At 45.7% G+C, this 14010-nt stretch overlaps 1 long non-coding RNA gene across 2 annotated transcripts in view; it reads right to left on the bottom strand.

Annotated features, from left to right (window-relative positions):
- Window positions 1-1033: 1033 nt before the first annotated feature.
- The window catches only part of LOC118915003 (uncharacterized), a 28623-nt gene continuing 15646 nt past the window's right edge, over window positions 1034-14010 (bottom strand). For both annotated transcript variants that reach the window (XR_008995828.1, XR_008995827.1), the window contains exons 3-4: window positions 13558-13662; window positions 1034-2377 (exon numbers count right to left, since the gene is read on the bottom strand). This is a non-coding gene — a long non-coding RNA (uncharacterized LOC118915003). The remainder of the gene's footprint in view (window positions 2378-13557; window positions 13663-14010) is intronic.

Below are 14010 nucleotides of genomic sequence, written 5' to 3'. Positions count from 1 at the left end.
CACAAGTGGGCGCGCGCTCCGGCGGGCTGGGCACGTGCGTGTCGCCCCTGGGCTTGGCGCGCGCGCGCGCTGTCCACGCGGTCCCGGCGTGTCCGCATGTGGGGGTCACTCTCAGGTCTCGCGGCGCGTTTTGCTCCTGTTTGATCTGTTCCCTGCCCTGAGGCACTGGGCCCCCCGCGCACGTTTCCATGTGCTGTCCAGCATATCCGTGCCTGCGCATGTCCTGGCGAACATGCTCTGGCATGTTTACGCATGTCTGCACGCGTGCGTGTCCACGGCGCAGGTCACCCTGTGTTAGCGCCGGCCCCCAAGAGGCCCTCTCACCCACCAAGGGTTTCTTTCCCTTGCCGTCCCGGTCCCGATATGGCTGCTGCTTGTAGCCCCATGAAGGGCTGAGCTCCTAAAGGCACCATCGATGTCTGTCACCCTTTGGGTACCTCATGAACAGCCCAGAAGCCCCGTGACTATGGGAAATTTATGCCTGCCTGCCTCCAACAACCCAGCTACAGCCCACCAGCCCTGGGTGGAGGTTCACCATTAAGGAGGTTGCTAAGCCCAGCAGGGACCCTCCCTGATACCCGACCCACCCACTGCATCTTCACTCCCAAGGTCCCACCTCCATAAGCTTCCCGCTCCACCCTCTAGAACTCCTATTCATCCAGCAGGACCCTCCCTTATTGGCCCCTCTTTTGGGACACCTGCCCTAGTCTCTTGGGCATGAATAGAGGAGAGGCCACCAGGGAGCACAGGCAGGGTGCCCCAACGCTCACAGAGCTGTGGAGAGACCTTTTGTGGGGGCTGTTGCCTCTGGGCTTCCAGGCCAAGTCTGCAGACAGGAGCCTGTAGTTGTGGCTCATCACCCTCCAAGGATGGGTGAATGCTGGTTTCAGACCCCACCCTGCAGCTATAAGCATAGCTGACAGGCTGCCCAGGGAGCTCTAGTGTGAAGACTGTTTGCTGTTGCTGTGGCTCCCTTCCTCTTTCCCTCTCTGTCCTTCTGCCCCCTCCACCCCCAGCCCGGGCCAATTTCACCGCCCGGCCCACCCCTAGTACCCTAGGACCATCTCCTTGGCAACTGGCCAAGGGCTCAGCTGCTCCATCAGTTGCCTCTCACCCTTGCAGCCCTGACCTGGACCCTGAAGGTGACAAGGAAGTGGGGTAAGGCCTGGGTGTCTGAGTTGGGGGGGAAATACTGTGGGGTTAGGACAGAGGTTCCTCAGACAGGGCAGAAAGGGTGTGGGGAACTGAGCGGGGATGCCGGTGGGGGCAGCAGCATATGTACAATGTCTCGTTTGCTCCCACCCCTTTCTGAGACTCAGTTTCCCCACCTGGGCAATGGGGGAAGATGCAGATATGGAGGTTTGCAGTAGGCCTCGTGGGCCCCGCATTTTCAGAGGGGATACCCATGGCTCAGAGACGGCAGGCTGCTGGCCCAAGGTCGCACAGCCTGGAAGTAGGGCTGCACCCCGCTGTGTTCCCCAGGGGCCATCTCCCCCTTGGCAGGCTCTGGGAAAGCATGGGCCCCTTCCCCGCCGACGGGAGCTGCTGGCCCTTTATGAGAGCCTCATTTTGGAGCTGCTTGGGGGTTATTAATTGCAGCCTGGAAAACGCGATTAGATTAGCCAGGCTGGGAAGACGGCGGGAGGGGGCAGATGCAGCGCACTTCTTATAAATGGCTCCTGGCAGCGGCCAGGCTGAGCTGGCAGTGAGGGGATGGGGTGTCTGGGGCTCCCGAGAGCGCCTGAGCTGTTGAGACAAGGGAGGGCTGGGGAGGTATTGTCCACCTGCCCTTTCTCCTGCAGAGAGAGCTCTGTTCAACCCTCACTCCTCTGACTCCCCTCCCGCTGCGGGCACGTCTCTCAAACTGCTGCCTCTGTGTTGGGTCTCAGTGGGAAAAGGGGAGTGTGCCTGTCCTCCACATGCAGCTGGGGTCTCAGCCTCCCAGAGTGTTCCACCTGTCCCTTGTGTCCAGTCTGCTAATCACCAGAAACCAATGCAATGTGGACTCATGTTCCTGGAGCATATCTCCAGGGCCAGGTGTGCAGAGTTCCTGGGCACCTGTCCCCTCCCGCTGTTCCTCTTCCTGCTGCCTGTAGGCTGGGATGGGGGAAGGGCTGGGGTCCCACTTGATTGTGGATCTGCCACTTTACCCTTTTCTGCGTGGCTCCTCTCCTTCCCCAGATGTAGGTGGTCTGTCCTGCAGTCTTCAGGTCTGTCCTGCAGTTTTCCAGGTTAGTTGTGTTTGCTGTAATTGCTTCCTTGGTGTGAGTGTGGGAGGAGGTCTCCGTCTTGCCTTCCAGCTCTCCTTCTCCACAATATTGAGCCAATTCTTCTCACATTAGTTTATAGTTAAACATTAGCAGAAATAAGTGTCTCCCTGAAAAAGTGATGCCAGTTTATTATTTTTAATTAATAGATGCTATTATTAGAAGTTTTAGATAAACATAAAAATCAGATATGAAAGTTCCCATCCTTTCTGTCACACAATTCCCACAATTATACTTCCTTAGTGGGGTTCATATGTCACATATAATAAACCAATATTGAGATAGTCATTAAAGTCCACGATTTATATTAAAGTTCACTTTGTGTTGTATGGTAGCAGGGGTTTTGCCAAGTGCATAATGTTATGTATCCACCATTAGTGTCATACAGAATAGCTACACTGCTTTAAAAATCCTGTTTCAACTACTCATCCTCTTCCCTTTCTCTATAAAATTCTAGCAACCACTGATCTTTTTCATCATCTCTACAGTTTTTCTTTCACCAGAATGTAAAATAGTTGGAATCATGAAGTATGTACCTTTTTCAGACTGACTTTCTCACATCTCTACTTAACATTCGTCCATGTCTTTTGTGTGTGTGTGTGGCTTGGTAGCTCACTTATTTTTATTACAGAATAGTAGTCATTGTATGGACATATCAAAGTTTCTTTATCCAGTCACCTGTTGAAGGACAGCTTGGTTGCTTCTAGTTTTGGTGGTTACAAATAAAAGTTGTTATAAGCTTACTTCCCATTGTCCACCAAGGAAGGTGGCCCAGTGGCCATTCACTGCCATACACTCTCTCCCCGTGTCTGTATCACTAATGATTCCCGAGTAATTCCTGAGCAGCACTGCCAATCAGCTGACATTTTCTCTGGGCCCTAGATCTGCCTGAGAGCCAGGACAAGGAGCTTCCTGCGGACGGAGCAGAGGAAGAGTCTCCACTTGATTCTGTGGTAAGCTTGCAGGTCTTTGCCTGAGATAGAAATGTTGCTTTCTTGGTTCCCCTCTTTTTGAGTTTAGTTCAGATATGAAAACATGACAGTGTACATTCTAGATGTTAGATACTGTGTTTTTGGTGTGGTGGAAGGGGAGGTTGTAAATTGTATTGTAGGGACCCTTTTACTCAAAAAGCATTTTTTTTGTCCATGGATTAAGAGTTCTGCAATTGCTGCCTCAATGGACTTGACATATACATCCTCCAGAAAAAGCTCATGCCTTTTTCCATGGGTGTGCTCTATGCTTCTTTTGGGGGTCTTTGACTTACTACCGTTTCTCATTTGGATTGCCATAGTCGCCAAAGAACCAATGACACAGTACACACATAATATGATACCACCGTGTTTTCTGTCATTGCAGGTGGCCTCCAGAGGGGGTGGAAACAGTTAAGTATTCTGGGAGTACTTACTTGCTAAGACAGGTGGTGTACCCTTGCTATCTCCAATATGGAGAACTATGCCAATTCCATTTTCCTGGTAGGAATAAGGATCAGGAGTGTGGTGGTGTGGAAATGGATTGCCCAGGTGAAAAACCATGCCCTTGTTTCTACAGCACTTGGAGGCAACGGTGTTCCTTTTATGCGGTGTGGGGTTGTGTGCACAAGGCTGGGGGGTGGGGTGTTTTATATGACTCTACATAGTATGATTGTGAATGAGTGGGTGTGTGGGTGAGAGAGAAAGAGAGACAGACAGCAGGATGGGGACTGTGTGTTTCCCCAGGGGATGTGTCCCACTTACACTGAAATTGCCAGCATCAACTTCCTCAAAAAAAAAAAAAATCCCCCCACACCACACATTTTACAGCTACATTGTCAAGGATGGCCCAATAGCAGTGGTTCAGTCATGCCTGATAACCACCTGCCTCTGTACATTCTAGCCCCATGTCCATATCAAGCATCCCTCCCTGAGTCATTCTTGAGCAGCACCACCAATGGACTGACAGCTACTCTGTGTCTTTCTAGATATCCCTGTGGAAGTAACTGAGGTGCTTCCTATGCACCAGGCAGAGGAGACCGTGCCTGTTGCCAAGGAAAATTTCCTTGTGTCTGAGGTAGAAATGTTGCTTTCTTGGTGTCTTCCCTTTTGTTAAAAAGCAAAATTCATCCAAGTAAATTTGAAGATCTCATTGGCTTCATTAAGCAATTCATGAATGGGACAGCATCCCTTGTAGCAAGTACATAGATGCTCCCAAGGGCTACGGAAAGGGAGAGGATTTTACAGGCAGGACAAGGAAGTCATAGAGAGAAAAAAAAGGATTACTTCAGGTGAGGACACCTTCATCTGGGGTCAAAAGGGTCCTACTGGATGGATTCCTTTGGGGAATGGAGAGGACACATGTGACATTACCATATCGGTGCTGACCAGAAAATTCCTGACTTGACTACATTTTGCGGGGAGGTTGAAACTGCCATAAAGTTCGGTATAAAACTCTGTGGTTTGGTGACCTGACCTGGCAGAAGTTACACCATGTTTGGCCTGTGTCTTTTTAACACCTTTCAATCAAATTCAGTGGAAAATATCACAGTGTACATTACAGATGATACATCCAATTTCCTTGGTGGGGAGAGTGTTGGGTGGATGTCTCTTGCCAACTGACACCTGATTCAAGAGGACATTTGCCGTGGGCCACACCAAGCCTGCTTAGAAATGGTGTGGTCAGGGATCCTTTTCCTCAGCAGCAATTTCTCCTCCTTGGAATTAGAATTTTGTCATTGCCAATCTCAATGGACTTGAGAGACAGCCTCCAGGAAAAACAGCTTTCCACCTGCTGTGGGGGCCTTTGACTCAGCCTCAGTGTCCTATCTGGCTTCCTAAAGTCACCTAGAGAACAAAAGCGCTGTGCAAACCCTGTGTGGGGTGAAATGATTCTCATGGTTTTCTTTTCTGTAATTGCAGATGGCTTCAGGAACAAGGGAAAGTGGTACGTATTCTGAAGTCACTCGCTTGCTGGGGAAAACCCTTGCTGTCTTTAGTTAGGGGAGCCATCTGACTCTGGGATCCCATTGGAATGAGGATTAGAGGTGAAGAAAACAAAAAATAGGATTTTTCCAGGCAGAGAACTATGGTCATATTTCTAGAAGCAGTCGTATAGTCTCCAGGTAGTGGGTTTGGGTGCATGGAAATGAGGTGTGTCTGTATGTCAGTTGATAAGGTGGGATTCTGAGTGTGTACGTGTGTGTGCTTCTGTTTCCCTAGATTTATATCCCCCTGAGCAACACAGTTACCAGTATGAACTTTCCCAATAACAAAAAAGTCCCATCACCTTGCTTCATGATGTTTGTCAAAATGTATAAAACTGTAAGATTTCAGTATGTGTAGTCCATTATATGCCAGATATACCTCAAGTAATCTGAAAAAACAAACAAACAAAAAATCCCATCCCCATCCAGGGAAGTGTTGGCAGGACTTTTAAAAGAAAACAAATTGTGTTTTGGAATCACCATGACTTGGTCAATAACAACTTCATTTAATAATAAATCTCACCAATGTGTAGGCTGTTTAATTCTCCTCAACGCAGTTTGAGTGATGGCAGTTAAAGACAAGCAGCCATAGTGGTATTTAATTGGCCTGTGGGAAATGGTGAAATAGGGTCTTGGTTTCCTCTGAAGGCCTTTGCCTGGAAATAAGTCAAGAGGAGTGCTTTAAGTCAGTAGAAATGTAAAACAAGGTAACTTACGGTTTTCGTTTCCTTTTGAATCATGACTCCTGTGTGAAGTACATTGTAGTTTAGTAGAATTTCATTGTCCCGTAAGTGTTCACCACACGGAGAGAACATCTCCATCGTCCCAGAATGGTCGCTGAGTATTTCCTGTGAACCTGCCTCAGCGCTGTCCATTGAACTCATCCAATCTAAAGCATGCCCATTACAGCTCGACCTTCGGGATGATAGGTCTGCCGGTGAGAGCGAGAAGGATACAGTAGAAACGGGCCAAGTGACAAGTTGAAGGGGGATCCTCGCTCTCATTTAAAGCTTTGCATCTGTGATCAATGTCTTGTTGAAGGGCTCTGTTCCCACGGAGCCCAGGGAAGGTCTGAGGACCCAGGGAGAGAGCAGGGTGATGCTGTGAGCCGGTGTGGCCTCACAGGAGGAGGAGGAAGAGTGGGAGCCCCTCTCTCTAACAACCTTTCTGTTTGCGTTTGTGTCTTTAAAGATTGCGTTTTGGAGTGCATCCACAGGTACAGCAGTGACGATGAGGACTCCTCAGGTAGGGAACTACCTTGGGCCGGAGCCAATGGAGAGGAGTTACACCTGCTGCTCTGCAAGTGGGGGTGGGAAGTGTGACATCAAAAAGGCAAAGGAAACACATGTGGAGGATCATTTTGTTCTCATATTTTAATGACACAATAGGAAGGACTAGGTGTCTCTGGATCTTGAGAGTGCTGTGTGTGCCATCAGCTTTTCTTGCTTTCCTAATTAAATATAATCTTTCCTAGACCAGGTCTTGTTGGCTTTGCCTCTGCAGAGCCCCAAAGCTTTTTGGTCCTGGGGTGGCATCTGTTGGGAACTGAGCAGGAGGCTATTGGGTTGGGTGTTCCTCTGTGATGAGGCAATCTGGGGGGACACAGCTCTGTCACTTGCACTTGAGCCTGGAGACAAGTTCTCCTGTGGGTGCCAGGAGGGTGGGGAGCAGAACCTCCCCCTGCACTTTCAGGGCCCAGTGGGCACCTCCCTGTCCTGTCCTGTCCTCATGTTCCTCATCAAAAGAGTGCTCCCAGGGCTGGTGGCAGAAGCAACACTTCCTCTCAGCCTCCTGCACGGGCCCCCAGGGCAGCAGGGATGCTAAAGGGCTTTGGGAAGGGGCTACTAGGTGGCACCCACACCTGCTCTCACAGCCCCACTGATCTGGCCTCAGGTGACCAGGCCTGGGACAGAGCCTGGGGCAGCAGGGCAGGGGGGCCACTGCTCCTCTTAGATCTCATGGCTCTGGCCACACAGTGCCACCTTGCCCCCAGACCAGCTATACCCCTCATCCCGTGACCTTCCCTCAGACCTCCAGAGGCTCCTCCCTCCAGGTCTTTCCAGGGCCCAGGGCAAACCCCAGTGGGTACCCTGTGTTTATGCTACCATGTTGGCTGTAGGACTCCTGTTGCTTCACTTACAGACTAGGGGTATTTGGACAAGTTCCTTTACCTCTAATTTTGTGTTCATTTTCAAAAAACGTATGGGGTTGTGAGGTTTAAATGTCTTTCAAGAATCTAAGGTCATTCCAGACACAGGGGTCTCCCCACAGGGCCTAGCACACCTTGGCAGGTGTTCCCCATGTAGGATGAATTGGAGAAGGTGGGGTACACTGCTGGACTCCCTCCAGTAGAACAATATGAGCTGTGGAGGCTGACATGGAGGAAGGAAATGAGCGCTACTCAGGAGAGATGGGAAAGGAAGGCAGCGGGGAAGAGAAGGAGGGTTGAAGGCAACGTCAGGTCCAGAAATTCAGGGACACAGGGACAGGGTGACAAAGGCCTTCCTTCATGGTCATTTATGGAATCTGAGGGCTGGGACTGGCCTGGAGATCAGGGACCTACTCTTCTTGGCAGTGGCAAAGCAACTGCAGCCTGGCAGGGGGGACTGCAGAGTTGGGGAAGGAATTGAGTCTGGTGTGGGGCCACACAATCTCAAGAACAGTGGGGCCAGGTTCTCTCCTCAGCCTTGACACTTCCTTTTCCTTCCCTAGGCCACAGCATCCTAGATCTTGCCTTTGCGCACATAGAAGGTTATTTGGGGGATGTGGAGGACTCCAATGCATAGATCCACAATCTGCACATAATTTTTCTTTTCTTTTGTGATGGTCATCCTGAAGCACTAAATGTCTATAAAATCTCTCCAGCCATGATCACGTATTTACTTAGCATTCACCTGGTTTCTGACCACCAGTCTACAGTGAGACACTAAATATACTAATGATCCATAGCCATCACATGTAAAAATAGGTCCATCGACCTGCAGCAGTCAACCCAAGAACCAACCCACTATCAATAGTTTTTAGCCCAGGAGGTTGGCCTACTCCATGTATATCAGGCTTGTAAGAAGTCTGACCACAGTATTTAGTACCCAGCTAAGGACTGTAAATAACAACCCTTGTAACAATTGGCCCCAAATGACCATATTTATAACTGAGAGCTTCCCTATTGGTCCCCATTCCCAATTTAGGACCAACAAGAGAAAGCCAAATATATACCCCTGACAACAACAGATGATGCCCTGCACCTAGACAGCTCACTACAGCTTCCCACTGTGAATGGCCTCTAATCAGAGCGGAGCTGAGGCCTTCCTGCTCCCTGCCATGACTGCTTCCCACTCCTCTGCCTGATTTTGTATTTCTGCCAGAACCCAAGTGATGGCAGCTGACTTCCTTGCTCCAACAAGCTCTGAATAAATATCCTTTGCTTATTCTCACTTGGTTGGCCTTTGTTTACCAACAGTTCATCATGGAGACCTCCCAAGACCCAGTGTGAGCTGCCCGTTGCCACAAACCCCAGCTCTCAAGCAAGTGTGTCCCCACCAAGGACCCCCGTGCATTGCAGCCTGCGGCTTGTTGAGGCTGGGATGATGTGGTAAGTCAGCACTAGGTCTCAACTGTGCTCTATGTGTGAGAGTTTTCAGGCTATTTGTTCTCAGTTTAGGGCCTAGGGTTTGTTCTTGGTCCCCAGGTGTTTGACCTCCTTGGTGGGATCCAGACATTCCTTTTGGCTGTCTTTGGTGTTATAGCTTTGTGTTGTGCTGGGCAAAGGTGTTGTGTCATTAGGAGAATCAGAGGGTAGAACAAGGAATGGGCCTTATGAGTCTTGTTTGAGCTGGTCTCTAGGACCAGTGAGTTTGACTGACATCTACCTGGATGAACTTCGCTGAAGGCCATCAATCAAGCCTTCAGTCCAGGTCTCCTTCCATCTAGATGCTGTATCCTGAGAGAGAATTCTCTCTGGTTTTCCACTGGCTGAGGACACTGTAGTGTCTGTGTTCAGAGATGTGGCCAACTTCATTTTGGGGCCCCAAGACACAAGGTGTGTAAATGTTACATTTCTACCAACCATCACCAGCTCTTTTGGGGTCATCTAAACCTAAGTCCTCTCCTCTAGCAGGAAAAATCCCTACTTCTCCTGTGTACACACTGCAGTCCTAATTCTTGTGCCCAATGTAAATGGCACACTTCACCAAGGATGATTTGGGTCTTCAGTGCCAACTCCTGAGAACACTTGATTTCATCAAAATGTTCATTTGACAGGTGCCTGGGAAAAGTAGAGAAATAAGGATTGATATGCTGAGGTCTCCAAAAGAAATTGTTTTTCTTTTTTTCCATTGACATATTTTTTTTAATTAAAAAATTTTTGACTTGATTCTTTTATTGTTCAAAAAAGAGTCTGAATCAAAAATTGTTTCCCTAACAGATTGGCCACAGCAAATGAACAATTTGACAAACTTAAGCATGGATAAACTAGACTCATTTCCCCATTGAACCCTCCTCTCTTGTCCTTCAGTTGTTCCCTCTATGCACTTCTCCTTATTATCTTTATCCTTCTGATGTTCCTCCTTCCACACTTCCTCCCTCCTCTTCCCTTTGTCCAAGTCGCTTACCTTTTCCCAACAATTCTCCTAAAACATCGAAGGGCCACTTACCTCCAAGGATCCATCCCTCCCATCACCAGCCATGCAGGCAAATGTAGAACTTAAACCTTGAAACTGAGCTTAATTAAGGGTTATAAATAATTAAAGGTTTCTTTCCTTTTAGGAGACTCCAACACATCACTCACTCCAAAGGACAGATCAACCAGACAGAAAATAAGTAAGGAAACACAGGCACTGAACAACATATTAGAACAGATGGACCTAACAGACATTTACAGGACACTCCACCCAGAAGCAACAGGATACACACTCTTCTCAAGTGCACATGGAACATTTCCCAGAATAGATCACATACCAGGCCACAAAAAGAGCTTCAACAAATTCAAAAAGATTCAAACTGTACCAACCAACTTCTCAGATCACAAGGGTATGAAACTAGAAATAAACTGTACAAAGAAAACAAAAAGGCTCACAAACACATGGAGGCTTAACAACATGCTCCTAAATTATCAATGGATCAATGACCAAATTAAAACAGAGATCAAGCAATATATGGAGACAAATGAAAACAACAGCTCAATGCCCCAACTTCTGCGGGACACAGTGAGGGCAGTTCTAAGAGGAAAGCATATAACAATTTAGGCCTATTTAAAGAAGGAAGAACAATCCCAAATGAACAGTCTAAATTCACAATTATTGAAACTGGAAAAAAAGAAGAACAAATGAGGCCCAAAGAGAGTAGAAGGAGGTACATAATAAAGACCAGAGAATAAATAAATAAAATTGAAAACAATAAAACAATAGAAAGAATTAATGACACCAAGAACTGGTTCTTTAAGAAAATAAACAGAATAGATAAACCCCTAGGCAGACTTATCAAGAAAAAAAGAATCACTGAATTCAAGAGTAAGATAAATATCCATTCTCATCACTACTCTTCAGCAGTGCAGGGAAATCTCAAGCAATACAATCCCATAAGAAAAAAGGATTGGATAGGGAAAGATAAACCTCTCATGATTTTCAAAGTGTCCATCAATAGAGGAATGGAGAAAGAAGAAAAAAAAAGGCAAAGAAAAAAAGAGAATCTACACACATGAGAATCAGAAATGAGAAAGGAAAAATCACTATGGACACCACTGAAATTCAAGGAATTATTAGAGAATACTATGAAAAATTATATACTAACAACTGGATAACCTAGAAGAAATGGACAACTTTCTAAGAAAATACAACCTTCCAAGAGTGACCCAGGAAGAAACAGAAAATCTGAACAGACCAATTACCACCAATGAAATTGAACTGGTAATCATAAAACTACCCAATAACAAGATGGCAGGACCAGATGGCTTCCCAACTGAATTTTACCAGACATTTAGAGAAGACAGCATACCCATTCTTGTTAAAGTTTTCCAAAAAATAAAGAGGAGGGAATACTTACGAACTCATTCTATGAAGCCAGCATCACTCTACTACCAAAACCAGGAAAAAACACCACAAAAAAAGAAAACTACAGACCAATATCCCAGATGAACATAGATGCAAAAATACTCAATAAAATATTAGCAAACCATATTCAAAAATACATCAGAGGATCATACATCATGATCAACTGGGATTCATCCCAGGGATGCAAGGATGGTACAGCATTCTAAAATCCATCACCATCATCCACCACATCAACAAAAAGAAGGACAAAAACCACATGACCATCTCCATAGATGCTGAAAAAGCATTTTGATAAAATTCAACATCCATTCATTATAAAAACTCTCTCAACAAAATGGGTATAGAATGCAAGTACCTCAACATAATAAAGGTCATATATGACAAACCCACAGCCAACATCATACTTAACAGTGAAAAGCTGAAAGCTTTTCCTCTAAGACTGGGGACAAGACAAGGATGTCCACTGTACCTGGGTTTCACAAGAGAAACAATGTGGTTACTACATTCACTCAGATTATTGAGTTTCCCCCCATACTCCATTGCAGTCACTGTCCATCACTGTAGTAAGATGCCACAGAGTCACTACTTGTCTTCCCTGTGCTACACTGTCTTCCCCATGATCCCCCCCACACCATGTGTACTAATCATAATACCCCTCAATCCCCTTCTCCCTCCCTCCTCACCATCCCATCACCACCCCTCCCCTTTGGTAACCACTAGTCCCTTCTTGGAGTTTGTGAGTCTGCTGCTGTGTTCCTTCAGTTTTGCTTGATGTTATACTCCACAAATGAGGGAAATCATTTGGTACTTGTCTTTCTCTGCCTGGCTTATTTCACTGAGCGTAATACCCTCCAGCTCCACGCATGTTGTTGCAAATGGCAGGATTTGTTTTATGGTTGAATAGTATTCCATTGTGTATATGTACCACATCTTCATTCCTATCCATGGCAATCAGACAACACAAAGAAATAAAGGGCATCCAGATTGGTAAAGAAGTTGTTAAACTGTCACTATTTGCAGATGACAAGATGTTGTACGTAAAAAGCCCTAAAGAATCCATTCCAAACTACTACATCTAATATCTGAATTCAGCAAAGTTGCAGGATACAAAATTCATACACAGAAATCTGTTGCATTCCTATACACTAATGATGAACTAGCAGAAAGAGAAATCAGGGAAAAAACTCCATTTACAATTGCATCAAAAAGAATAAGATACCTAGGAATAAGCCTAACGAAGGAAGTGAAAGACCTATGCCCTGAAAACTACAAGACACTCATGAGAGAAAGTAGAAGACACCAATAAATGGAAATACAACCCATGCTCATGGATAGGAATAATTAGTAGTGTCAAAATGGCCATCCTGCCTAAAGTAATCTACAGATTCAATGCAATCCCTATCAAAATACCAACAGCATTTTTCAACAAACTAGAACAAATAGTTGTAAAATTCATATGTAACCGCAAAAGACCCTGAGTAGCCAAAGCAATCCTGAGAAGGAAGAATAAAGCCCGGAGATTACATGCCCCAACATCAAGCTCTACTACAAATGCTGGTGAGGATGTGGAGAAAGGGGAACCCTCCTACACTGCTGGTAGGAATGTAAACTAGTTCAACCACTGTGGAAAGCAATGTGGAGGTTCCTAAAAAATTTTTAAATAGAAATAACATTTGACCTGGGAATTCCACTCCTAGGAATTTACCCAAGAATACAAGTTCTCAGATTCAAAAAGACATTTGCACCCCTGTGTTTAGTGTAGCACTTACCTTCAGAAGAGTACATAATACCTTAATTAAAAAATTGTAATAAAAAAATAAATGCAAGTTGTTATGCCAGCAGTCATTACAGCAGTGGGAATTTGGTACCTGCTGGGTAACTGAATTAATTCATGAGTCATCTACACTGAGGCATTGAGGTGATAGCTGAAATCAAAAAGAAATGAGCCATCCAGGGGGAGAAGGCAGAGAACAGCTATGGACTGAAATCTGGAGGAGACAACCATGTGCCCTAATGCATACTTGGATGGTGTTCAACATGGAAGTGACTGTTCTCATAACCTGCAGCTGAAGCAAATGTTTCTTCCAGGACTCAGAGTTTGGTTCTCTTTAAAACTGTTTCTCCCACTTTATTTCAAAGCCTTGTCTTCCCTTTCAAAACATTTGCAAAATGGCAAACCCTACTGCTAAAGAGTCCATTGTTGTAGACTCCGTATGTGTTGCAAACATAACTGCTTTTGTCTGCTAAAGATTAAGATGTTTCTGATATGGACAGTTCTGGTTAATACCTGTTGAAACTGCCTAGCTGAATTGTCAGAGCTGGGAAATGAACTCTTAAATGTACTTAAAAGACAAGAGGCTGTGTATCCTTGAACATAATCCAATCAAAGACACTGCAAAGGAAAACAAAAGAGCCAGTATTAAATTCATGATGAGGTGAAAGATCCTTCTTTTGTTTGTATAAAAAACTAACCAGGTCATCATTCTCTAGGAGACTTTCCCTTGATACTGACCTGCCTGAACTGTGAAAAATAGTCTGAAACATAACTTTTAACTGCACTCGTTGAAACATTTGTCAGTCCTCCAAAATTTTTCGTTTGCAAATCTTGATGTTTGGTCATATTAAAAGAACCAGATAAAAACAAAATCCAGTCCATTAAAAAAAAACAAGAAAAAACTAAAGGTTAAAGCCAAATAGCCAAATTCTTCTAAGAGTACAAGTTCTCAGATTCAAAAAGACA

Source organism: Manis pentadactyla, chromosome 2 (assembly GCF_030020395.1).
Source record: "Manis pentadactyla isolate mManPen7 chromosome 2, mManPen7.hap1, whole genome shotgun sequence".
In the NCBI taxonomy this organism is placed as follows: Eukaryota; Metazoa; Chordata; class Mammalia; order Pholidota; family Manidae; genus Manis; species Manis pentadactyla.
Note: the sequence above shows the minus strand (reverse complement) of the source record. Positions and strands in the feature narration are given on the sequence as shown.